The following is a 24,934-nucleotide window of genomic DNA, read 5'->3' on the forward strand; positions in this document are numbered from 1 at the left end:
TTGGGAGGATTGCCAGATATGTGAGTCATGGTAACTGCCTGGGTTGCCAGCACACACATTCAAGATGATTCCCTTGGCATTACACATGACTCGGCAGGTAATACAGTGGTCGCTGAAGGAATGATTATCAGATTTTGGATACAAGTCTTATGATACAATTACTTAAAACTAATGAGTCATAGGGTCAGTCTTGGGAACTCCCTACACTAATGGGCACTTAAAACAATAAGTTGAAATGTTACTTGAGACATGTAGAGGTAAAATACTGTTCTTAAAAGGTTCACATAAAATGCTTGCCAACAACAGTGGAAGCCCTTTCTATTAATATAGATCCTTCCCTGTTCCCTGGGCAGTGCCTTCATTTCTACATGTGTGCAATCTATGGCACCAAGTACTTCAGGGTAGTGTGCTACAGGGTAGAACTCCTGCATATTTCTGGTCCTATCCTCAAGAGTATGGGGAAAATATATGTGGTCACTAGCATGTCGTAGCATAGTATTAAGGAACTGATGGAGGATCCTAGATGCTGATGCCTGTGACACCCCCAGCAGTCCCCTGTTCATCCCTGAAAGGTACCTGCTGCTAAAATTCTAAATGTACACATACCTTTGTCACCACTGGTATGGGTTCCCCTCAGTTTGTCCTGGGTCTGAGATGAGAATGACAGAGGTTGCACAGTTCCTGTAGTCTCTCTATCCACCCAGTAGCACTCTACAATGTCTATATCATGTAGATTGTGATAAGTTAAGTGGGGTCTAAAAACTCATTTCCTTCTTGGCCTTGGTTTGTTAGCAGCATAGAGTTCAGCTTGTTGCATAAACACATGAATTAATGCAACAGCAGCCCTTAACATTTTTTCTGTGTAGACTCCTTCTGTGGCTGTATTCCAATAGATTTTGGAATTCACAGAGAAAATCAGAACTGAATCTACACCATTGGTTTATAGCTTGTTCAATAGCTCCTCCATCTTGGATTGCTTGATTAGCATAAAATTCAGTTCTTATGCTGTAATTTGCATGTCGTGGTGTTTACCTCGTTTGCGTGGCTGTGCATTGTTCTACACATCATGTAGAGCCAGTTACTGAATCCAAAACAGTGTGCTTCCATATGCTTATCGTACTGTGATGTGCACACTGTGCAAGTGGACCATGTAAGTACTGAATCCAAAACTGTGTGCTTCCATGTGCTTATCGTACTGTGATGTGCACACTGTGCAAGTGGACCATGTAAGTACTGAATCCAAAACAGTGTGCTTCCATGTGCTTATCGTACTGTGATGTGCACACTGTGCAAGTGGACCATGTAAGTACTGAATCCAAAACAGTGTGCTTCCATGTGCTTATCATACTGTGATGTGCACACTGTGCAAGTGGACCATGTAAGTACTGAATCCAAAACAGTGTGCTTCCATGTGCTTATCATACTGTGATGTGCACACTGTGCAAGTGGACCATGTAAGCTTTATGGAATCTGGCCAACTCACTATAAATCGGCCATATTATACAATATCTTTAATCTATTTTAATTTGTTTCTTCCTGTCTTTTCATCTCTGACAAAAATCTGTTTCCTCTGTGATATATCCACTACCACTTACTTTAGTCCATCCTTTAGATTTCTCCTTGCACTATTACTGATTTTGAGAAACATTTACCTAGCTCTCTTACTTTAGTCTTCATTTACTCTCATAAAACTGTTACAGAAAGTTTTGTAATGTCTGTCAATATACTAACATAGTCTATGTCTAAGTATATAGTTGAGTGCATTTATATACATATAACTATTACATAAGGTATAACTGTGTATTGTAAATTTTGGTTTTGCTTTATTTATGCAATGTATACATTTGTCTGCATTTGCTAATAATGTTCTACTTATGTATTTGTCTAAAATATTTTTCTCCCAGATTTCCTGTAAAAACACAAAAGTAAAATGCAAATAAATGAATAAATAAAACATGCTTGTGATCTATGAGAATATGAGAGTTGAATGGCCATTTAGTACACCTAGAGCAAGCTGTTTTTTTTTTATTTCTCACCATCTCCCCAACTCTGTGTGACAAGAGATCACAGGAATTTTGCATTCAGTGGGGCATACTAAAAAGCATCTAATTGCTGTGATCATGAATACAAAGAAGAACTTTTCTAGGCCATTTTGGCCTATCCTGTCTCTGGTTCTGAAGAAGGTCTGGTTTCCCCAGATTACTGGAGATTTCCCATGTATATTGTTGCTGATATGTGACTGACTGGTTGGACCCTGGATTTCAGAGAGAAGTCACCAGAGGTGCATGACCACACAAGCCTGTCCTTTCTTGCCCTGTTTGTGCATGCTGCAGACCATCTCGCTCTCCTTATTAGGGGGTCCCTATATCAGAGCAGTAATTCATAGGCAGGCTGGCTTTATTATGTCATTAGTCTTTTTGCCAAAACACATCATAATGGTTCTTTGTAGACCCTCTTGTGTAATCCTGAATGATATTATGAGGAGTCTGCAGGTCAAAAAAGTATATTAACTCTTCTAAAACAGTCCCCCACACTAATTATTTGGGGAATGATAGATGATATGCATGCATCTCCCTTAGAAAAAGTTAAAATGGGACACCTGCTGCCTTTGTACTTCACTCCATAGTTTATTGAGGAGCTAGGAATATGTAGGCCATGGGAATGATGGTATAGGTGAGGATGTCATCATGGTAATCAGCTGATTATGGAAGGCAAGATAACCACTCTGCAGGAGCCTTAAAACTTCTTTGACCCATTCAGGACTGCTACCGTGCCATCAGTAGAGTGGCTAATAGCATTTTGGATAAATATAGGCTGTACCACTCCTCAGGGTCCTTTTTGGACATATTGTAAGCTCAGAGTATGAATAAATGAAATCAATTACTGTTACAGAGAGCATTTACTGTAATTCTGTTTCACACATTTGTACCTACTTGACAGATGTCTACTTCCTGTATCTCTTTGTCAGGAATATTGTTCCATTAGTGGGATAAAGTTTGAGTCTCTGGATATGGAATTATCTTTGCTATTGCTGTGTGCGCCATGTTATTAGCATTACAGCTTTTTGGATGGTCATTGTCTCATATTTTCTTTAAAATTTGGGCCTTATGTTTACATAGGTACTGAACCAATGTGGGCTATACCCCTATGATACCTCCAGGATACTGGTCTCAGATTTTTTTCTTTTCCTACAACAATCTCTCTGGCTGTTACTTCATCCCATTTCATATCCTGTACCTTTAAACTTCTTATTCTTTCTTTTACTTCTTCTATCCATTTAACATCTTTGTTATGTTCCACAGGATCTTCATAGATACTTCTCCAAAATGTATCTACTTTCTCTTTTTTTTGGCGGTCTTTCAGTTCCTTTTACCTTATTTCCCAATTCTCTATAAAACTTTTTTGGATCATCAATAAATTGCTTATTTTGCACTTTTCCCTTATATTTATCTGTGTATCTAAGTTTTTCTGCCTGTGCTGAAATTTTTAGTTTATTTGCGATAGTGGATGATAGATCCTGGTCTGCTCTAATACTGTGGATTGCTTTAATCACATCTATCTTTCTCAGTATTTTTGTTGATCTAGTCCCTCTTCTATACTCTTCTAACAGTGAGACTTCTTGTCTTAATTCCTTTATAGTTTTCTTCATTCGATACTTCCATGAAGGTATTTGATTTCTCCCCTTCCTTTCCCTCACTACCCTGTGTTCTGGTGGTAGAACTTTAATTTAGCTGTAATATATCCTGTTTACTTCTGTTATATCACATGGATCTCTATGGACAGTCCTAATTACTGCATTCATTTGTTTTATCAGATTTCTTACTTTTTGGGTTTTAGTGACCTTCTGCAGTCTATTTCTCTCATTGATCTTAATACGTCTATCCATCTCCATTAAATAAAGCAACTCTTCTTTTACCTCATTTTCTTCCAAACTGAGGGCACATCCCTTGTTTTCTGTTTCCTGCTGGCATTTTATAGAAAGTTCTATAGCATCTTCCTGTGGCACATTCTCTTCAGTTTCATCCTGTGTCATCTGTTCTGTCATATGGGAACTCACTGGCCTATCACTTCTCAACATTGACTGCATTAGAGTTTCCACAGTTTCCTGTTCCTTTCCTTGCTGTCTAGTGTCAAGTGAATGTTTATACTGGTTTCCTGTGGAAGGCTCCAAAATATCTTGATGTGGCACCTGGCCAATTGCTTCCTGTTCTACTGGTTTCCCCTTAATTTGAATATCCATTGCTTTATCCTGTCCTGGTATTGGATTTTCTACACTGAATCCTTCTCTTTGCAGATGCTTCATAACCTCAATTTCTATTTCTTTGACTTCTCCGTGACTAATCTCCTTTTCTACTTTTCCTCTTAGTCTTCTTATTTTTTGTATTGTAAAGTTTTCCATGTCTGGATTCCTTTGCCTGTATTTCTCCTCAAATATCTTTGGTGCTGCGTTTTTGTATTGGTTAATTTTGCTTTTTCCTTTGTAGAAAGTACCGTGGTGGTACAGCAGTAGCGTTGTCACCTCACAGCAAGAGGTTCTCCCGTTCGAGTCTCGGCTGGAGCTCCTTCTGTGTGGAGTCTGCATGTCCTCCCTGCGGTCGAGTGGCTAGTGTTCAAAAGACATGCATGAATGGGCATGCCTTTGTTGAAGGTTGGGCATTGAGCTGGCACCTCGGCACCGTAAAAATCTACTGCCAATCATTAGCAGACCAGAGTTCCGCTGTGGCAACCCCTAACAGGGAAAAGCAGAAAGAAAAAGAAGAAGAATTAAATCTCTTCCTTTCCCATGTCCATATTTATTCTTCACGTCTCCTGATCTTTTTGCTTCTCCTTATTTTGGGGACTGACTCCATCATGCTGTGATGTAGTCTGTGTTAGACCTTCTACATTAAATCCTTCACTTCAAAGGTACTTCGTAACTTCAACTTCTATTTCTTTAACTTCTGCTTTACTATTCTTCTTTTCCACCATCCATCTTTGTGATATTATTTTTTTACTCTGAAATTTTACATATCTGGATGTGTTTCTCTTCAAATATCTTTGAGATTGCCTTCTCTATATTAGTTAACTTGGCTTTCACCTTTGCAAAAATATTGCGTCATATCAAATCTCTCTTTCTTTCCCATGTCCATATTTCTTTTTTATACTTTTCAAATATCTCTTGGTTTTGTTGTTTATATTTTCGCACTTCCTTAGATGCTTCTTGTTCCAAATAGATCAAAGTTTCTTGATCTATATACTGTTTTTAAAAAATTTGTTGTATTAATGAACACAAATTTTTATTTGAAGCTTCTAAGGTCCATGATGATTCTTTCCATAGCCTTGTAGATAAGGTTAGTCAGGCTAATAGGTCTGTAGTTCCCAAGGTCATAGGAAGCACCATCTTTGTACAAGGGGATAATGGTGGCCTTTTTCCATTCAGCTGGGATGAAGCCAGTGCTTAGACTATAACTGTTTGAGCCCATGTAGGATGCAGCCTGGGATGTTATCAGGTCCCATGGATGCTGTGTTTTTGACCTTAGAGAGGGCGTTCACGATCTGCTCTTTAGAGATACAGATGGTAGGAATGTCTTGAGGTAAGTGTGGCAGGGAAAGGGGAGTGAAGTTTTCACAGAACCTGTTGGCTAAAAGGTTAGCAATGTCCATAGGTTCAATATATGTGGTATCATTAACTACTAGTTCGGCACACATCTGAGCCTTTCCTTTTAGGTTACAGATGTAACTAAAGAATGCCTTACGGTAGTCCTTGGTTGAGGAAGCTAATTTAGATTTGTAGTTTGCTTTGGAGGACTTCACAAGGAGTCTTATTTGCTTGTTTAAGCTGTGGAAGGAGTGTTTCCAGTTTGGGGCTCACTCCTTCTTACTCTTAGACAGCAATTTCTTTTTCTATTGTAAAGCTTGCTAATGGCAGTTGTTCACTAGATTGGTTTGCTCTTCCTTGAGGAGCTTGTTTTGGTTCTATCAGGTACCAACATGTCAATGCAGTTATTCAGGTGTTTGTATAAAGCATTTGTGTAGAACTCGGCATAGTTGCCAGTTCCATATGAGGAGGAAGTGCAGTGAAACATCCCATAAGAGGTTATAATCTTCTTTTGAGAAAATTTTAAGTTTAGTTTGTGCTATGGGGGGTGGGGGTTCAGGGGTGATAGCAACTTCAAATGAGACTGATTTATGGTCCAATTTCACCAGGGAAGACCTCACAATGGGGGGTGATAAAGTGTTTCCCCTTATAGGTAAGCACCAGGTTTAGGATGTTGGCACCACTTGTGGGTGTGTCAACTAGCTGGTCCAGGGCATTGGAATTAATGAAGTTGAGGAATCTTTGTGCAAGTGAGTTTCCACATGAGTAATTTCCCCAGTCAATGGATGGGTAGTTAAAGTAGACTAATGCCATAGTGTTCAAAAGTACCTTGATAGACTCAGATTCAAATAGGCAGAGTGGCTTTCCTGATTTGATGACCCACTCATTGTCATTTGTACTGACTGGTATATGAGAGAGTATGGATTCACATTTCCTAATATAGTTGCATCTGTCACACATAGCCAGCCTTAGGCATAGGCCAATTAGGCAACGGCCTAGGGCACCGCTCTAGCAGGGGCACTTTTCCAGCATTTATATGGTGTAGGTAGGCCTGTATGGGGGCACCAGGTGGTGTGGTAGGGGGCGCCGTAGAGCCCTTTTGCCTAGGGCACCATTTGACCTAAGGCCGCTCCTGCACATGTTGAGTTTGTGTGGTCTAGGAGCAGAGGGTTGTTGGTGACCATGAGCTAGTTACTAAACTGACTCAGGATGCCCGTGTTGACCAAGCTGGCTGGAGAAACTGTGGGAAATTGTACATACATAGTGTCAGATAAATGTATATGGTCAGGAAGAGAGGTAGCACTTAGGAATGGCTAGTGGGTGAGAGGTATGTTGGAACCTCTGAGGCTAGTCTTAGTTTTCTACATGACTGTAGAGCTGAGCCAGAAAAAACCTCTGGAGGACAACAAGCAAAGTTTTAAGGGAAAATTTAACAAGCAAAATGTTTGCTAGTATAACCACCAACTGTAATTACCGCTAAGCGGCAGTGCACGATGGTGAACTACACACAAGAATTGCAGATAAGTGGCTTATATAAAACAAGAAATTACCCTTTTAAATCAAACTAGCCAATAAGGACACACTCTCTGAGCTCTAGTCCAATCACCCTCAATTAGATGGGATCCAGACAGCAGTCTCCTCCCACAAGGGTGACGAAAGGCCTTCTCGAACATGGTTTGAATGGGATGCTCAGAGGTTTCAAAACAGGCCAAGAAACAGTAAACCTGGAACTGGGTTATGTTACTGCTGAACTAGTAGAGTATATAGTAAAATGTGGCCAAAAACAGTTTTAACAATTCAAACAGACAGTAGAATGCAAATACAAATTAAGAGTGCAATGTAAGAGCAGAAACAGGCACTTACAGTTAGTTGAAAGCAACAGATGCCTCAGCTCTTTCAGTATCTCAGTGAAGAGCTGGATTTAGTGCTCAAGTCATGCAAGGCAGTCTAGATTCCGTGCAACTGAATCTAGCCAGTGCCAAGTGCAGAGGTATTTGAAATTAAAAGTGTTTAAAATCACAGTCAGGACAGCAAAAAAAAAAAAAAAAGTAGAAGGCAGCAATTTGGTAGAACAATGTTCTCCATGTAATCCAGCTAGCAGGTTTTCGGTGCATACCAACATCAGTGATATCAGAATATGGATGGACATTTGCAATAAAAGAAATTATATCATTTTGCATATTTAACAGTATTCACACAGTTAAGTAGCTAAAAAAACAATGAAAGAAATGCAAATTACTGATCTCCTCAAAGATGTGCTATGCACATGCAGTTATTTCTCTTTTTAGAAATTTCAGTGATTATCTGAAGAAATGTTTATATGAATAATACATTTCTTTTTATGTTCATTATGCAATTTGTCAATCAGACTGAGGATGAATTAAAGTATGGCATTATTTTATGGCCTTTCTTTATGTAGCTGTGATTCAGTATTTTAGACAATTTCCTTTAATATCATTATTTTTCATTTTTTTTTTAAATATGCATTACTCTAAGTGAATTTCCAACTGTACCAGCAAGAAGGTGCTATATGCGCTTGAGCACCATATGCCTGATAACTAGTAGCTCACCGTCATCTGATCACAAACATTTCTGCTTGCAATCCAAGCAAGTAATATAAGGCATTATAAAGCAGAATTTTTGAAGTGACAAACACTCTTGCAACCTCAAAAATCTGATCTCAAGATATATCGCCACTGGTATTGCTACAGTTTGGACAAAATATATGCAGAAATTTGAGATGAGTATGTGAGTCGGTTCAAACTCAAACAGACAAATGAACATTCTGCTGCAAACAGTCCACCCATGAGCAGCTAGAATATTACTAGCTGTTGCTTCCACTATGAGTGGATGAAAGCAAATGTACCAAGGATCAGAATATCCAAACTGCATTTGTCAGAAACATCTTGCCGAAAAACAGTTTTTTAAGGGTTTTGCAGGGGGACAAGCCTCCCACACCCCTAAACTTATATATAGACCAATTTTACTGTCACTCCAACTCAAAGAAGGAGGAAAATTTGCCCCAAAAACTGAATCATTATTGGCACAATTCACCAACAGTGATTTCCTATGGGGAACTTTGATCGCCAGTGAGTTGAAGCTTGGGCAGTCGTAGCTCAAGAAATAAAGCTTCATCTACCAGTAGGATTACCCTGATGTGAATCCTTTCAGTAATCTGTATGTCACTGAATAGTCTGTCCATGGTGATCTTTTTATACACTATTAGTAGCTAATGTTATTAAAGAAAGGGTGTGCAGCTTTTCTACCAAGAAAGTTAACTATAAAGTCACTCTGTCCCCCGGCATATGTAAATAAATGTATGTGCAAGGAAGGTTATATGTACATGTAATTATGTATGCATTCTAGTTTTGCTCCCTTTCCTGTATGTGACAGCAAGTGGAAGAATTTGGGAATGCTGTGTGTTGATCCTGAGATGCATCATGCTCATGCATGTGTTAAATATCTATACCACAAGCATGTCTGTTTGACTGCACTGATGTTTGCCATCTAATGCACATACAGCTATTATGCAGATAAATGTATGCTTTATCCACAACTTTGAACTGTAATCTGTGGTAAGTGGTATTATCTTCTCAATAACCTTTGCAATATATACATAAAGCAAAGTATTATGTTACTAGAAGTTCAGTCATAGCCTTCTCGTATCGGTTGCCTGACATTTTTTCTGCCTGTGAAATATTCAAGATCATTGCTTCATTATAATCCAGAAAAGTGTTCCTTGTGTGATGCAGCAACATTTTCTAAAGAGCACTTCCTTGCAGAGGGCCTTGCCAGTCAGTGCCTGCCCACTTAGTGCTGTACTTTGGTGGTCGGTGTGAATGAGCTGTGCTTATACTTTATGTATGGAAAAGAGCAGATCTGTCTGTTCTCTTTTATTAAAACTTCACTGAAGAAAGTTAGCAGTCACTTTAATCAGGCCGCTCTTCTTCAAGTCATTGCTTTTGGTTGTTGTTGTGTCTTTTGGCTTTTCCCGGTTAGGGGTCGCCACAGTGGAACTCCGGTCCGCTAATGATTGGCAGTAGATTTGTATGTGCCGAGTTGCGGGCCCTGACACACAACCTTCAACAAAGGTACACCCATTCATGCATGTCTCCACACAGAAGACGCTCTAGCTGAGAATCGAACAGGACAACGTCTTACTGTGAGGTGACAACGCTACCGCAGCACCACCACCGCAGTTGCTTTTGGTCTGAAAGACTAATTATTATCCAGGAATGCACAACGCCAATCAATTATTTTCCAGAAATGTCACTATTTTGGTACTGTCTACAACATTTTTCTCAAGAAAATGCATCTAACATTCATGCTAGCATGAACAGAGAAAATGCAGGCTATAGCTTAATAAATGTGCTACAAAATCCAGATTACAGTTTGAAAACTGAAAGAACAACATGCACTCAAGGCATTATTTCGTGGAGAAAATATTTAGGGTAGAATTTGTGGTGCAGTGCACCTCTTACCTCTGAAGCTTTATTTTCACTAATTAAGTGATGTTGTGTAGTTTTCAGCTAAAAAAAGAAATCAACATATCTTTTCTTTTGGTTTGTCTTGTTAACAGCTTTTATGTGAAAGCAATTATTAAAGAGATGTACAGGTCTTTGAACACAAAAGGCTTTAAAAATGTCAGTTGGAAGTTTAGAAAGGAAAATGGTTGATGGGCTTTGAAAAACAAGAAACAACTGACATTTATAAAAAATGATATATGTTTCCTACATAGCCCATTGGGAAAATCTCCAGTCTTGCTATGATCTTTACAGTTTGCCTCAGGGCACTGAGGCTTTGGGATATCTGCCATCCCTTTGGTCTGTTTATCATGGAAATTGTGGTGCAGTAAAAGCCTTCTTTTGGACCCTAGGAGTCTATGTACAAAACTGTTAGGAATGCTGTTATCTCATATCCTCACCTACAGAGAAGTGCTTCAAAAGGGTTAGGTGACCAATAATCAATCATTGTTGAAGAGCAATCAATTTCTAATTTCCATAATTGTGCACATCTAAACACTACGAACAGGAAAGGGAAACAAAGCTGCACTCCAAGCATTGCCTTGTTAGCAGTAATTTGTTAACACTGGGTCTAAAAAAAGCCACCACAGCTGGTCCCACAAATGTGCTTTCAGTATTCAGGCCGTCAACGTGATTCGTCTCTAAATGTATAGAATCAGCCTCTTGCTAAAAACTACAATTACAGGTGATATACAGATTGAAATCACAGGGCTGGTTTGTCGAAGAAAATTGTCCTAATGATGGGTTTTCGGATTGGGGATGTTGCTCTTTTCTTTCTGTGTGATGGGTACTGCAGACAGCTGCACCTGCCTCTGTGCTGTATTCTGCCACACTTAATGATATCTGATGATATCATTAGGCAAAGTGTTCATAAACAGATGTTGAGCTTGTGCCTAAATGCTGTCAGATGAGCGGTTGCCGGCCTGAAACAGTATTATTTATATAGAACATTTACGTTTGTTATGTTAATAACCCCACTATTAGCTCTCTGCAGTTGTGGTAGGAATGTAAATGCAGTTAATAGGAATACCAACCTCTTTGCTGTTTGCACCAGAACTTACTTTAACTTTCAGACCTCTAAGAAGAATAGGTCTTGCTATATTAAATGAATTCAGCTTTAAATCCATTCTGTGACTTTCCTTTCCTTTGCATAAACTGGAGCATATTAGCTGTACCTCTTTGTAGATGCAATGGTAATTATTATCACAAAATGAATACATATTCAACATTCTGATAGCATTCTGCATGATGTAGTCTAATGAATATCAGCGCACTGCATAAAAGAGAAAAACACATACGAATTTGCACCATAAAGTGCTTTTTAAAAAAATGAAAATGTTTATTTAAATTATAGCTAAGGAAATTCCAGTGGACTGAGTTATATTCCCACACTTAAACTTTAGTGCAAGTCATTTTATTTACTTTGCTTTCCTACCTTGAGTGTTTACAGCAAACATTAATTACTTAGACCTTAAATTATTAATAATGTTTAAGCAGCTATGTCACTCAATGACACTCATAATAAGTGCACATATCCCCAGAACTTCATGTGTATTTTATAGTATCTTATATAACTTTGTTATACATTAAGTTTCACAAAACATGGACTACAGTATATGCTTCTCAGTGGTAATATATGTGTCCATCAGTCTTAGGTAAAGGGAGATTAATAGCATGTGTCTTTATACATTTTCTGAATGTAAGTTTACTTTGCATTGCAAATGAATCATTACAGAGCTGAACAATATGCCTATGCTTTGCAGATAAGTTTGGCTTGCCAAATTACCTGCTGAGGAAGTCATTAGAGCTCTAGGAGATGCTGAATAGCTCAAGGTAGGAAGCTTTGAAAGTCTGACACCCCACCAATATCTGGGTATTTGGAAACTGCTAAGCAGCTGGTTTGCACAGTGACATGACGGATGCAGCTGTAGATAACACAGACACAGGAATGCATGCACTTATGTCACTGCAATTACTCTCAGTAACTGATAACAAAAAGTGGGAAAGAGAAGTGACATGTATATGACATCTGCAGCTCATCTTTCTCCAGTGTTCCTACACACAAGATGGAGGAATTTCACCTCAAGTTGCATGACTACACCAGGGTGAGGCAGTAAGTACCCTGTGGGTAAGATGAAACTAGAAGGTGCAACTATGGAGGGTCAGACAATGTTTAAATTTACTTAAGGTCAAAGCATGACATATAGTAAATGGGGTACAACTGCAATAAAATGAGTTCATTAAAGAACAAGAGACAGTGTGTTACATGTCGGTAGTATATGCAATATGCCCTATAGGTATCCTAACAGCTTTTCTTCAAAGTGTTTTATTAATTCATTCATTAGACTTTTTTGTTTCCATGTCACTTTCCTGGCAGCATTCTATATCAATATGATATTTACTACTGCCCGCCATGTGAAGTGTCCTTTCAAAAAACAAAAAATGAATACTTTCCTCAGAAGCTCCTTTCTTTTCAGTTTGTTTATTGCTGTGTCAATGTTATCCTTTCTAGAGTGGTAATCATTTCACCAAAGTGTGACAGTTTGAAGAATCTTGGTAGAGTTCTGTCAGACCCAAGCTCCTATTAAGGTAAAATATGATTCAGCAGTTTTGTTCATTGTTCTGGTTTGTTAGACTGGACACTGAAGGACACAGAAAGAAACCTTTGACTTTGGGAATAATATTTATTGCATCACCTGGCAAACACCTGATTAAAGCAAGGCATAGTGTTATATGATATGTTGTACTTTTTGAAATTCTGCCAAAAAAAAAATAATATATATATATATTTAGTTTCATTCTGCTTGCATTGCTTAACATACCTTATTTTTCTGTTTTTCCTTTATTTACTGAGTTAGTCACTTTTCTGGGGAGACCTGAGTTGGTATCTATACTGCTAGGGGATGTTTGGCCAGGCCATCAAGGAACTTCTACTCTGTTCGATAGGTGCCATGGGATCTTTTATAATCACCTGAGCTATCACCAGTTCAAGCAGATGGTAGCCCAGTTTAATGTCTAAAATGAAGGGTGACACAGTCAGGAGAGCAGTGGCCCCCTTACACTGTAGTGCCAACAATAGATCTAGCTGGTGTGGGAATAGAACCCACTTTCTTCTCCACCAAAGGTGGGTATGTTATTTGTTATGCCAATTATAAAACATGTATCCCATGGTTCTTGGTACTTCAGGGCCTGCAGCAGCTGGAGAGACTTCAGAGGTTTCTCACCAAGAAAATACAGGGACTGCAAACTATGACCTATGTGGAGAGGCTGAAAGCCCTTTCACTTTACGTTGTATCTTATAGGCTGCTGAGAGGTGACTTATGGCTGGTCTATAGGGCAATCTCCAAACCTGCCCTAATGGAAATGCTGCACATCCCCAAGTCAAATAGCTCAAGAGTCAATCACTCTAGAGATCTCAACCTAGCTTGTGACATTAAAAGATCATGATGGACAGATAGATATATCTCCCAGAGACTGCTGCTTCTCTGAAGTAGATTCCCTATTCTGGTAAATCAGAGCTCCTCACTGAACCTATGCAAATGCAACCTAGATAATTGGATGGGACACTGAAAATTTGCTCCTGGGGTGGCACTCTTGTCCCTCATGGACAGGGATAGCCGGTGTTGATCATAGACCTTCTCTGTTCATAAATTCATTCTTAACTACTCAAAAAAGAACAACTGGGAATACTTGGGATTAACATGGCTAGACTTCTAAAGGCTCTAGGGCCACTAGCCTAGTAACCTCCTATGAACCCATTAAACTGTTGGTTCACAGTTCATTTCTTTTAATGGATTTCTTTGTCCATTTAAAACTTCTTTAATTTGCAAGACCAGAATTAAATCCTGAATCACTGTGGTTTCTCACAGCTGCAAAATGTAAAAAGCAAATCTAGGAACATTTTATGAGTTTTTGATTTCTACTAGTTAAGTACCTGTTTTTCTTTTATTTATTCATTGGGTATTAAGATATTAACTCAGAAATGGCTGATATTTCAGTGAGTGGGTCTGATTATGACTTGTAATAAAATCTGAGAACTTTAAATTTTACAAATTACATCTCAGTCTTTTTTTTTATGATGCAAACGACAATGCATTCAGAAAGCAATGACAAAGTTTAGATATAGTGCACTGCTGTGTAAAAATGCATCACATTTGATTCCTAGCAGTGGAGTCATTATGGACAATTTGCAAATTATTACACAGGACACAATCTACAATCAAAAGCCTATAACAATAGCAAGCATAAACAGAGCAGCCTTAAAACTCCCTTTGTGGAAGTTGATCTAAATATTGTAAAGTCCTCTAAAATCATTTATTTTATCTAGCATGTTAAATAATACAATATAGTATACTGTAGTTCTGAGTTTACCAAGTAAATATCTGCGAGATCAAATGCTGGGATGGTGTTTTGTTTTTGCTATGCAGATGGTGAATTGTGCAAACTGAATGCCAGCTTATATGCTCACCCTGTAATACTCCACAGTCGCAACTCTTAAAGTCTAACAGTGGGTTAGAAAGAGTAATATATTTGCAGTAGTCTTAGTTTCTTAACATCTGGATATTTCAATTCTCAAATCAGACATCAACTTTCAAAAAAAAAAAAAAAAGTCTCTGCTCACGTGTTAACAGATTGGCATTCCAAATGTATAAATTACTTAGTAGCCTGAGTGCACCAGTATTTCAAAAATTCTGCCAGGTTTGAAATGTTTCCTTTCTCAGTAATGCTATTCTAAGAACTCATTTAAAGTTTTATACTGGAAAATGGATGTAAAATGCAACAAATGACAAAATAATTAAATAAAATGAAAATTGCAACATATAAGGCTCTCCTGGTTATAGCTGTTGAGGACATCACCCTCTAAAGGCACTAAAATAGAAAAGAGAATGGTTTGACCAATGAACTGTAATAATTATGTGCAAGGAGACTTTAACAGCAATTCAGCATTGAATTCTTTAAAATTCTCTGCAAAACAAATGTGTGGTCAAGGGAGAATTCACTGCAGTCTAGTGATTTAACTGCTGAATTACAAAAGCATCTCCTGGTTCAAATCTCATTTTTGTCATTTAGTCTTCAAAGCATAACAGGAGACGTCCACACAACGCTGATTATAATGTGATATAATATCGATGGTTATGAACAGGTCTATGACCATAACCTGCTTATTATGTGCTTGAGACAAGGTTAAAAAGAAATCTGCTCTCAAATTGAATCTTGTCATCTATGCTGAAGGCACATGGTAAAGGGTTACGATCGGAGACCCATTTGTAGTTCTTTGTAGTGCATGCAGATTTATCTTCTTCATGTACTACTAGTTACAATAAAAGGGGGGGGGGCTTTCAAAGGCATAAAGCCCTTAGCAGCACTGTCAGAAAGACAGTATGAAACATGTCTCTTAGGTTTGCACTTACCTTGCCGTATCTGTCAACTTTTCAGATTTTTGCAAAATGTCCAGATTTTCACTTCATATATTCAGTCTGTTCCTCATAAAATCTGTAGTTTTCTGATAAAACACTGAGGAGGGACAGATTTATCTCCCACAACTGCCATGTCTTTGGAACTGGCTGCCAATTCATGTGAAACAGAGCAACTCTATGACACTGTTCAAGAGGAACTTGGATGAGTGGACAGGACACTATAAATTCTTACCAGGGATAGTACCCACAACCCTGCTGGACATGGGCAGTCATCACTAAATGCAGGTTTGGAAATTAACTTGTACTTCTACAGTATTACACTGAGTTGAAACGGTAGGCTTAAAATAACATCTGGGTTGATAGCCTAGTAATCTCCAATGATCCTATGAGCCTATGACTAATAATGGCATGCATCTGAGTTTCAGACTTTGTATCCTTCAGAAAATGCAGGCTAACACAAATCCTGCTACTATCAACCTTATAAGTTTATAAGTCAGGGACACATTGCCAGCACAGACAGCAGGCAGAAATAAATCTGCTGTCATTCTGCTGCAGTTATTTGCTGGTCAGCAGTGGCAGATTTGACAGCTTAGCATGACACCCGACCTTAACAAGTTAACCAAGGGGTGCATTACATTTGTTAAGACTGGGTCTCGCATTACGGTAGGGCTCCTTTATCTTTTTCTGGCTATCACTGCATAATTACCACACTCCATGCATTTAATAATTATTATAGTTTATGCATTATAGAGATCCTGTATTACAAATGTCTATGTATATTATTAGAACTGTTTTTACACACACAAACATACAATGGTAAATAATGCAGTGAGATGAAGATTGTTTTTTGATAAAAGTTTTATTTACATAAAGTAACATAAACAATGGATCATCAAGGAAAATTAACATCTGTGGTCTTTAACAAAATAAAATCAACAGTACCTTTTTCAAAGTTAAATACTGTGTTTAATGCTTAATAATATCAGAGTCTCTTCCTCTAGGTTACTCAGATAAACAGATGCCAGCCATCTTGTTGGCAGTTTGTCTTGTAGAAACATATATCTCCTCAGAGCTGTTGCTCTGGACTGTAGGTTCTCTTCTGCAAGGGTGGTTACCCTCTGATCATTCAGCTGTAATAGCCCATCTCCTAAATAACTTGTTACCTTCATTGTTTCTGATATGCCCTTAGTGTCAGTTAACTACAGATAGTTCTCTTAAAGATACATTGTCCCCATTATATCATTCAACATGCATGCATGTGCAAGCTGTATATTAATTGTAACACATTTTCCATATAAATATTTACATTAGTTTAGTCTTTCTTTTGGGCATTTCCACCTTTTGATGTCTACTTCAACCTTTTACTGAAGAAAACTACCACCCTATATATAACATTTGTGTGTGTGTGTGTGTGTGTGTGTGTGTGTGTGTGTGTGTGTGTGTGTGTGTGTGTGTGTGTGTGTGCGCGTGCGTGTGTGTGTTGATGTGTGCATGTTTATAGCACACCAACCACTATACCAGTAAACACAAAATGATGCAGTTAAGCTATATACTCAAAAATTCATCAAATTAGCTACACTCAGGGTACACCAACAGCAAGAACTGTCAGGAAATATTCAAACGTGTATTAGTTAGCTTACTCGAGGCTTTCATTCACTAAATAACACAGGACGTCCACAGAGTAGTAACTCTTGCACAATAATCACACACAAAAATAAATATGTGTGCTACAGTCATCTTACCTGAACTCACTTGACATAAAATATCCAAACTTCACATTTCTTAGAGCTCTCTAAGACATCTTAAACCATTATATATACAATAAAAAAATTACATGAAAGGTTTTAATATACACACCCGCAGGTATCAGTGGAAACCCCATACAAAAAACACTTTAATTTACAACTTCTTAATTCTAATTTCAGCCTCAGAAAATCATTTAGACCTAGAGAAATATAGGACATACATGGTGTTTGCCAATATAGCTCCCTTCTACCAAGGGTCTTTTTCAAGTCCCTGTTCCCAAGGAGCATAGTCACCAGATCCAAAACACACAAAAAACCCACATTCTTGTAATTCTTATAAGTCGGTGAATATTTACATAAAGCATTATATGGGTCATGCATTTTAATATCATACCTATGCTCCTCCGTCTTTTCATATAGCATATGTCCTGTCCTGCCTACATGAAATACCTGACGTGATGCAGCTAACCAGGTAAATCACATTCCTGCTATTGCAGTCAGAATGTTCTCTCATCCCCAAAATTGTACATGTTTTTTTTTTCCAATACAAAAGTAGGGATTATTTGCAATAAGGTAGCAGGTATTGCATAAGTCACAAGATAATGTACCTTTGTTTTTAGCAACTTGTCTTTTGGGATGTGGCCCATACATAAATTCTGAGCTTCAGAAATATTTTTTACATCATGTTAGCATATTTAGAGTAATGAGTAAGCTCACATGTGATGTGGACCATTCAAAGAGAAACAAGAGTATGATTAAAGTTACCCTGGAAAATCCCCCACCTCCATAATATGCAAATAGAGGTATAATTACATGATAATGAGCAATAGCAATAAAATGACAGCAATTGCAGATACAAATGAAAGTAAACAATATCAAAGAGCAACTCAGAAGCTTGTTTCACTCTGTGTGATGTTGACTCTAGAGTTAATGACTACAGCTAAAATATGGAATTACAAAAGACACCATGAAAACCCTGCTGAATATGTTGATCCAGCAGATTGTACTTGCTGCTGGGAGTTACAGAGGAATGTGCCATCGCCCAGGGTCTTGCAGAGTCATCCATCTGCACTTAATGCATCATGCCTTCCACAACACTGAAGTTGTGAGCCACTATGGTATTGACAGACACAAACTAGGAGCTGGTTGAGATGTGTAGCTCTCGTATACTGGTCCATGGGTTGCATGCTGTACCTATCGCTCAGTGACCAATGGGGACATGTTAGATGTATCCCAGGCATTCACCTTAAGGATACTCCACCAGTTCTTCAATGTTATGTGAAAGCATGGGAAGGAGGGCATGTGCAGTTTCCAAGTATTATAGAGGAGACAGGCACTACCATGTGATCTTTCTATGACATCGTCCCTTTACCTGAGGTGTTGGGGGCCATAGTTTGCACCCATATTGTAATAAAGGCCTCTCCAGGGAAACAAGGACCAAGGCAAGTCAAATGAAATGTTTTCATTGTATCAGCTGCCAGGTGGCTGTAATGCACAAGACATATTGTGTCTACAGGCCACACAGGCAATAATACCCGCAACTCCCACGAATGGTACACATGACTTACATCATCAATCTGTGTGTAGCAATTTTACCCAAGGACATCTCACTGGTGATGGCGAATGCATCTAGACCAATGGATAATGACACCTATCAGAAATCCCCAAAGCATGGTATAGAATGCCTACAACTTTGTCCCATCACAAATTCATGTCATTGTTTAATGTGTGTTTGTCCTGTTGAATACCGATATTCACTATCAGTATATATCTAGGGGTGCCCTGCTGTATGACCATAACACATACAGTAACATATTTTCTGCCTGTGCAGTGCTACACAATATCATTTTGCACAAGCAGTTACAATAGGACAGACCTATTCAGGATTAGGAGTATCAGATTCAGCAGCAGAGGAGGCACCTTGTGTAGGAGATGGCTACAGGGGATTACTATGTCAGACAGAGGTGCGCACAGTATGCTGTGACAATGGGTAGGAGGCAGCATCTGTTTCATAACTTTATGTCAAGATAAGACATTATAAAGAACAATAAAAGTGATGCATGCAAACGTTCACCCAGGCTGTGATATATCATGCATACAATGGCCACACTTTACATCAGACATAGGCTGCTCAAGTAACAATGCAGAGGGCAGGGCACAGCCATCATCAAATGTAAACACTGGGAGGGCCACAGTGTCAGGTAAAATCAAAGATGTGTGGTGGTATGATTGAATGATACTTCATGATGATGTGAGTGTGTCAGGTATGCGTTGATAGGCTGGGAGATTGGGGTAAACTGGTGAGGGTGGGGGTGCTGTGTCTATTGCTGTAAGAGTTTGTGCAGGTGGGCAGTGCAGAAATATGAGTGTTTGCTGGGCCACACCATCAGCAGATGTTGAAGCACTGTGATGGGATATTCTGTACAGGTCCAGGTCATGCACAGCATAAGTGCGTGCAGACCTCACATGTCCTCATCCATGGTAGCACCCTGTCCAGGAGGGTCACAAACATGACTCACACCATGCTAAGAGGACAAAGTGTTCTGTTACCATGAGCCATGGCCCATGCTCATATGTCTCAACCTTCTACCATAATAAATCTGGACAGTTTAGAGGTATGCCCATGCTGTGGATGCAGTCGGCATGAAAACCTCACACATATAAAAGATCACATCATAATCTACTTCCGTCAGCACTGGATGGTGGAATAGAGGTTGTGGCACTATATTTGCCTCACTGTAGCCTTCCCCTTCCACAGCAGACTTCTCCACACCAGATGAAGGTGGACTAGCAACAGGAGGTGCATCAACAATGATGTCTGGCAACAGAGAAGTATCTGCTGTGTGTAACTCCCTGCACTACATGCCCATGATGTTGCACAGCTATCTCATGCAGTTCCAGATGTCATCATATAGATCAGGTGCTATCCCTTCTAGCTAAGATAGTACTGTAGACCACATGCTATCCCTACTAGCTAAGAAAGGACTGTGCTAGTGTCAGCCTGCCCTGTATTATGACGCTCCACAAATTCTGGGTTGTGGCCAGTCCACAACTAGCTCAGGTGTTGAACAGCACCCATTGCATGCATGCCTACCAGCACAACAGCTACCCCTGTCTTCTTCTGCTCAATGGCACTTAGGGCAAATGATGAGGGGTGTGCTGCAAATGAAGACATCCCTCCCCTAGTAAATCTGTCTTCATTTTCCTACATTTGTGTGTTTTCTTGGATTCCTGGAGTGAATTTTAAAACCACAAAAGCTATGTCTGTGAAATATGTGGCACCCCATTATCCATGTCCAACACTGATATTGTGAGCTCTGACCATGCTAGAATATGGCTGCCATTATTATCAGATGCTGCAATATTCCCTGACATCAGACAGCTGTATGCCCACAGTGGTGGACCCTGAGAACACTGCACCTGTGAAAACAGAAAATAAAATCACCCAAATTAAATAAGATGTTTTACCACTACCATGGCTGCATTTTCTACTTAGTAGTAGTACAGTGGGTCCTGAAATTCCACATAATTGATAATTGCCTTCAGGCCATATAGCACTACAAGGCATAGTCTTAATGGGATCACACCAATATGAATATAATAAGCAGCTTTACTACAGTTACTACTGCACAATGATAGGGGGTTCCCCCAGTCCAGTATGTCTTCAGCTACAACCACAAATGCAATATCAGTACTGATTTATGAAGCCACAATTTCCTTGCGGCTTTATAAATCCATATTAAATCTGCACTCACACACAATCATCCCCTGTTGATTGCAACTCCTAACAGCTTGCACCCAGAGAAGCTGCCCCTATCATCCCAACATTGTCATGGCTCTGAATGCAACTGCACTAGATAGGATTTTGATTATCTGGTAATGTCTTTTTTTCATCTTGCCATAACCAAATTAGCAAAACTGGTGACCAATACTGCCCCATAGTTAATGCAAATTTCAATGTTAGTGCTTTCCTTCAAAAATAAAAACTAAAAAATGAATAATAATACTAAATCTAACACAATGAGTGTTGCATGCACATCATCCATTTGCAGCCCCATCTTACTTTCCAATAATGAAATGGCCTATATTGTTCCCACATCCTGGGGAATAATAGAATATGGTTCATACATATATAGATTTACTAAATATAAAAAATTCTATAAATTCTATACAATTCTATATAAAAAAATTTATAAAAAATTCAGATTTGTCTCAAATTCTGATAACTTATCAACACAGTTAAACAGTTCTTAACATAAGAAGAACTATACCTTATTAGTGAATTCAACTTATCTTCCATAACAAAATAAATAAATAAAATTAAATTAAAATAAAAAAAAATCCAATAATTCCATCTTGGACTGAGTGGCAGATACCATTATGCTGAATAGGGAGTGCCAATGTTTTTATGTAGTTGTGGCATACCAAAAATGGAATCAACCAAAAACTGATGAAAAACTTTATTATGTAATATAATCCTTCCATAAATGCTCTAAGTTTGCATCTAAAATATTATAATGTCAGTTGATTTTGGACATATTAAACATTTCATAACAGTTACTGTCAGAAAAAAATAGTTTATGTTTTATTACCGTAATCTACAGAGTCCGTAATGAACAGGTCACCACCTTTGCTAAACGTCATTATTCTCCATAAGCAATCTTCACAAAATAAGAATCACTTATCTGGAGGCAAGTTAAAGGTTTTTTTTTTTTTTGCAGATGCACTTAAAATTATTTAACATAGTTTTATAAAGTATAGGTATGTAGGAGTATGTAGGAAAACAAATGTTTGACTGAAATTGAGGTGGTGGTTGTGAAAACGTGTAAAATTGTGTTATAGTCAGTAGTGTGTATGTGTAAGTGTTAACAGGTTAGAGTTGGGTAAGGGGATAGGGTTGTGTTGTGCCTGGCTGATGTTGTGCATGTTCTGTACACTTTTGATTGGATTAGTGGTTCTGTTAGGGAAAGGAGGTTTTAGTAATACAATGTATAGAGTTAGGAATGGGGCAGGGGTAGTGATAGGATTAGGGTTAGTGCCAGTACACATAAGTAAAGTTGGGCAGGGGGTAAATATTTTATGGACTTGTAAGCAAGTCATTGACATATAGGATTATAATTGGGTCACCAATCATAGCCTGCTTATTATGTGTTTGAAATATGGATGCCAAGAAATTCACCTTGAAAGTGAAGCAACCATGTCAAGAACACATAACTGAAGGTTATTATCGGATACCTGGTCATAATTCTTTGTAGTGTATGCAGCTTTATCTGCTCAATGCAATGCTATTTACAGTAAAAAAGAAAAACTAATAAAGTGATACCTGTTTGCTGCCTCAGAAAGACAGTGCAACATAGTCCCTTACATTCACATTCACCTTGCTAGGCCTTAAACTGTCCAGATTTTCACAGAATGTCCAGATTTTTGCCTCATTTGTTTGGTCTGTTTCTCATAAAGTCCATGATTTTCAGTCAAATTACTGGGGATGGAAGTCACTGAATAGTGACATAAATTTCAGTTTCAGAGTTCACATCCTACAGAGCAAATGCAGGCAAACGCACATCCTGTTATTCTAGCTACTTTTACGTTTGTAAGAGGAAGGGACACTTTATTATTGCAGACAGCAGGCAGAACCAAACCTTTTATTCTGCCACTGTCATTTGCTGGTCTGTACAGGCATATCTTATCAGTGTAGCACTAGAACTGATCTTAGCAACTTAAGCAGGGGGTGTTTAACATTTGTTAAGATGAGGTCTCGCACCACTGCAGCTCTTAACTGATTTGCCTTTTTCTGAATATCAGAGTTATTCAGAAATGTTTATGCTTACTGGGAATATATATTTTTTTTAATTAAATACCCCTGTACTTTTTAGAGAATCCATGAAATATGTGTGTGTGTGTGTGTGTGTGTGTGTGTGTGTGTGTGTGTGTGTGTGTGTGTGTGTGTGTGTGTGTGTGTGTGTGTGTGGTATAAAGAACATTACAATTAAACTCAGTTATGCAAAGGTGGGAAGCTCCAAATCAGACATTAATCCATAGAACCCCAAACCATGATTCATTTTCCACCATTCCAGTATGACTAGACAGATGCACAACAGTTATATAGCACTATGAAATGTTGTGACTTTATAACATCTTAGGCTAGCAACCTAATAGCTTACATCTTAACATCTCAAATAAAAGGAAGACCCAACTACGTCAGATATAATACTTAAATTACAGTGGACCGGAAAACATCTTAAATGCATTTAAGTCTAATTCAAGTAGGGTCAATTTGTGTTTATATTTTTCATCCAATATAGAAACCCATGACCAAATAATAAGAAGTATTACACAATGAAACTCAAAGCACACTTCTGAAAATCATCAAAACATGTACTAAATCATTTATCTTTTCAAAGCTTCAGAATGTCTCTCCATGCATAAAGACTGCTGGGAGCCCAAGGGTCAGTGCTGTGGCTGGTGCAGACCATGATGCCTTTTGCCTCACCTCTGTCTGTTTCAGGGCTGATCCTGCAGATAAATAAAAATAAACTGAGAAAAGCAAAATAGCAATATGATACACTCAAGACAAGAAGGATGACACAAATACAATAGTGAGTATAATATGGTATCATTTATTAAAACGAGTTGTGGAAGGACCTAAAACAGCACAAGATAACTCAGTGGCTATGGTATGCCCTATCGTGTGACTGATGATAACATCTGGGTATGTGACTGGATGTGTAACTGTCGCAGATATACTGGGCTGTACCACATAATATGGTTAAAAACCAGTGTGTATGTCCTCTGAACAATAAAGCATTACTGAATTTGTTACACTTACAAAATGAAATGCTCTCTTTTCTAGAAAACAAGCTGTGTAGAATTATCATAAACTCATACATAAGGATAAGCAATGGCGCTGTGGTAAAAAGTTTAATTACTGTTGTTATATATATAGCAATTATAGGGATAACTGGCATAGTGTAGGGTATTAGAAACTACAAATGCATGAAAAGTAACACTCTAGAAAAGGAAATGAGTAACAAGGCAAATGTGAGGCAGTATAATGTAAAAAAGAAGAAAAAAAAGTGATCAGTAAATGGAGAAATGCACTGTCTTGAAGCCCGGCCTGCCAACTCTGGCAGGGTAGCATATCTGCTGCAATTTCTCCACTGCTGAACAGAAGTAGCACATTAATACGCACAGCATTCCCATGATAGCAGAAAGCTTGTGTACCTATATTTTCATGCTTATTGTACAATGATTTGGCAAAAAATGAACTATTTCTACAGAACTCTTCTTCTCATTGAGGACATGGCCTGAGTCATACTTCCACAGGTCAAAATATTTATGCTGTCACTGCTCAAAGAGCAGGTAATGCCACGGCATTATTCACCACCCTGAGAAGCACATGCCAGGCATCCACCATTCCAGCTGAAGCTCCATGTGTTGCATGTGCAGAACTTACAAAGTGATTTTGGTCTCCAGGTTGCACCACATGGGAGCCCTGAACGAGATGGATTTGCTGTGGCCAGGAGTGAATATTGTAGCTTGGGCACAGAGACACACATTGCAGAGACCACGTGATGTGCATTGAAAGGCAGCACAGCAGCCCAATGACAATATAGTATAAGCACATTGCACATGGCCAGTAATGCAGAGGAGGGCAACCACTATACAGCCAGA

At 38.6% G+C, this 24,934-nt stretch overlaps 1 protein-coding gene and 1 long non-coding RNA gene across 2 annotated transcripts in view; one reads left to right on the forward strand and one right to left on the reverse strand.

Moving 5' to 3' along the window:
• ARHGAP15 (Rho GTPase activating protein 15) overlaps nucleotides 1-24,934 on the forward strand; it is a 3,416,769-nt gene that overhangs the window by 1,292,992 nt on the left and 2,098,843 nt on the right. The window lies entirely within an intron of this gene.
• LOC122804832 overlaps nucleotides 23,207-24,934 on the reverse strand; it is a 248,528-nt gene continuing 246,800 nt past the window's right edge. Inside the window, exon 3 of the long non-coding RNA XR_006365246.1 lies at nucleotides 23,207-23,776. This is a non-coding gene — a long non-coding RNA (uncharacterized LOC122804832). The remainder of the gene's footprint in view (nucleotides 23,777-24,934) is intronic.

Source organism: Protopterus annectens, chromosome 6.part0 (assembly GCF_019279795.1).
Source record: "Protopterus annectens isolate FY-2018-M chromosome 6.part0, PAN1.0, whole genome shotgun sequence".
NCBI lineage: Eukaryota > Metazoa > Chordata > Ceratodontiformes > Protopteridae > Protopterus > Protopterus annectens.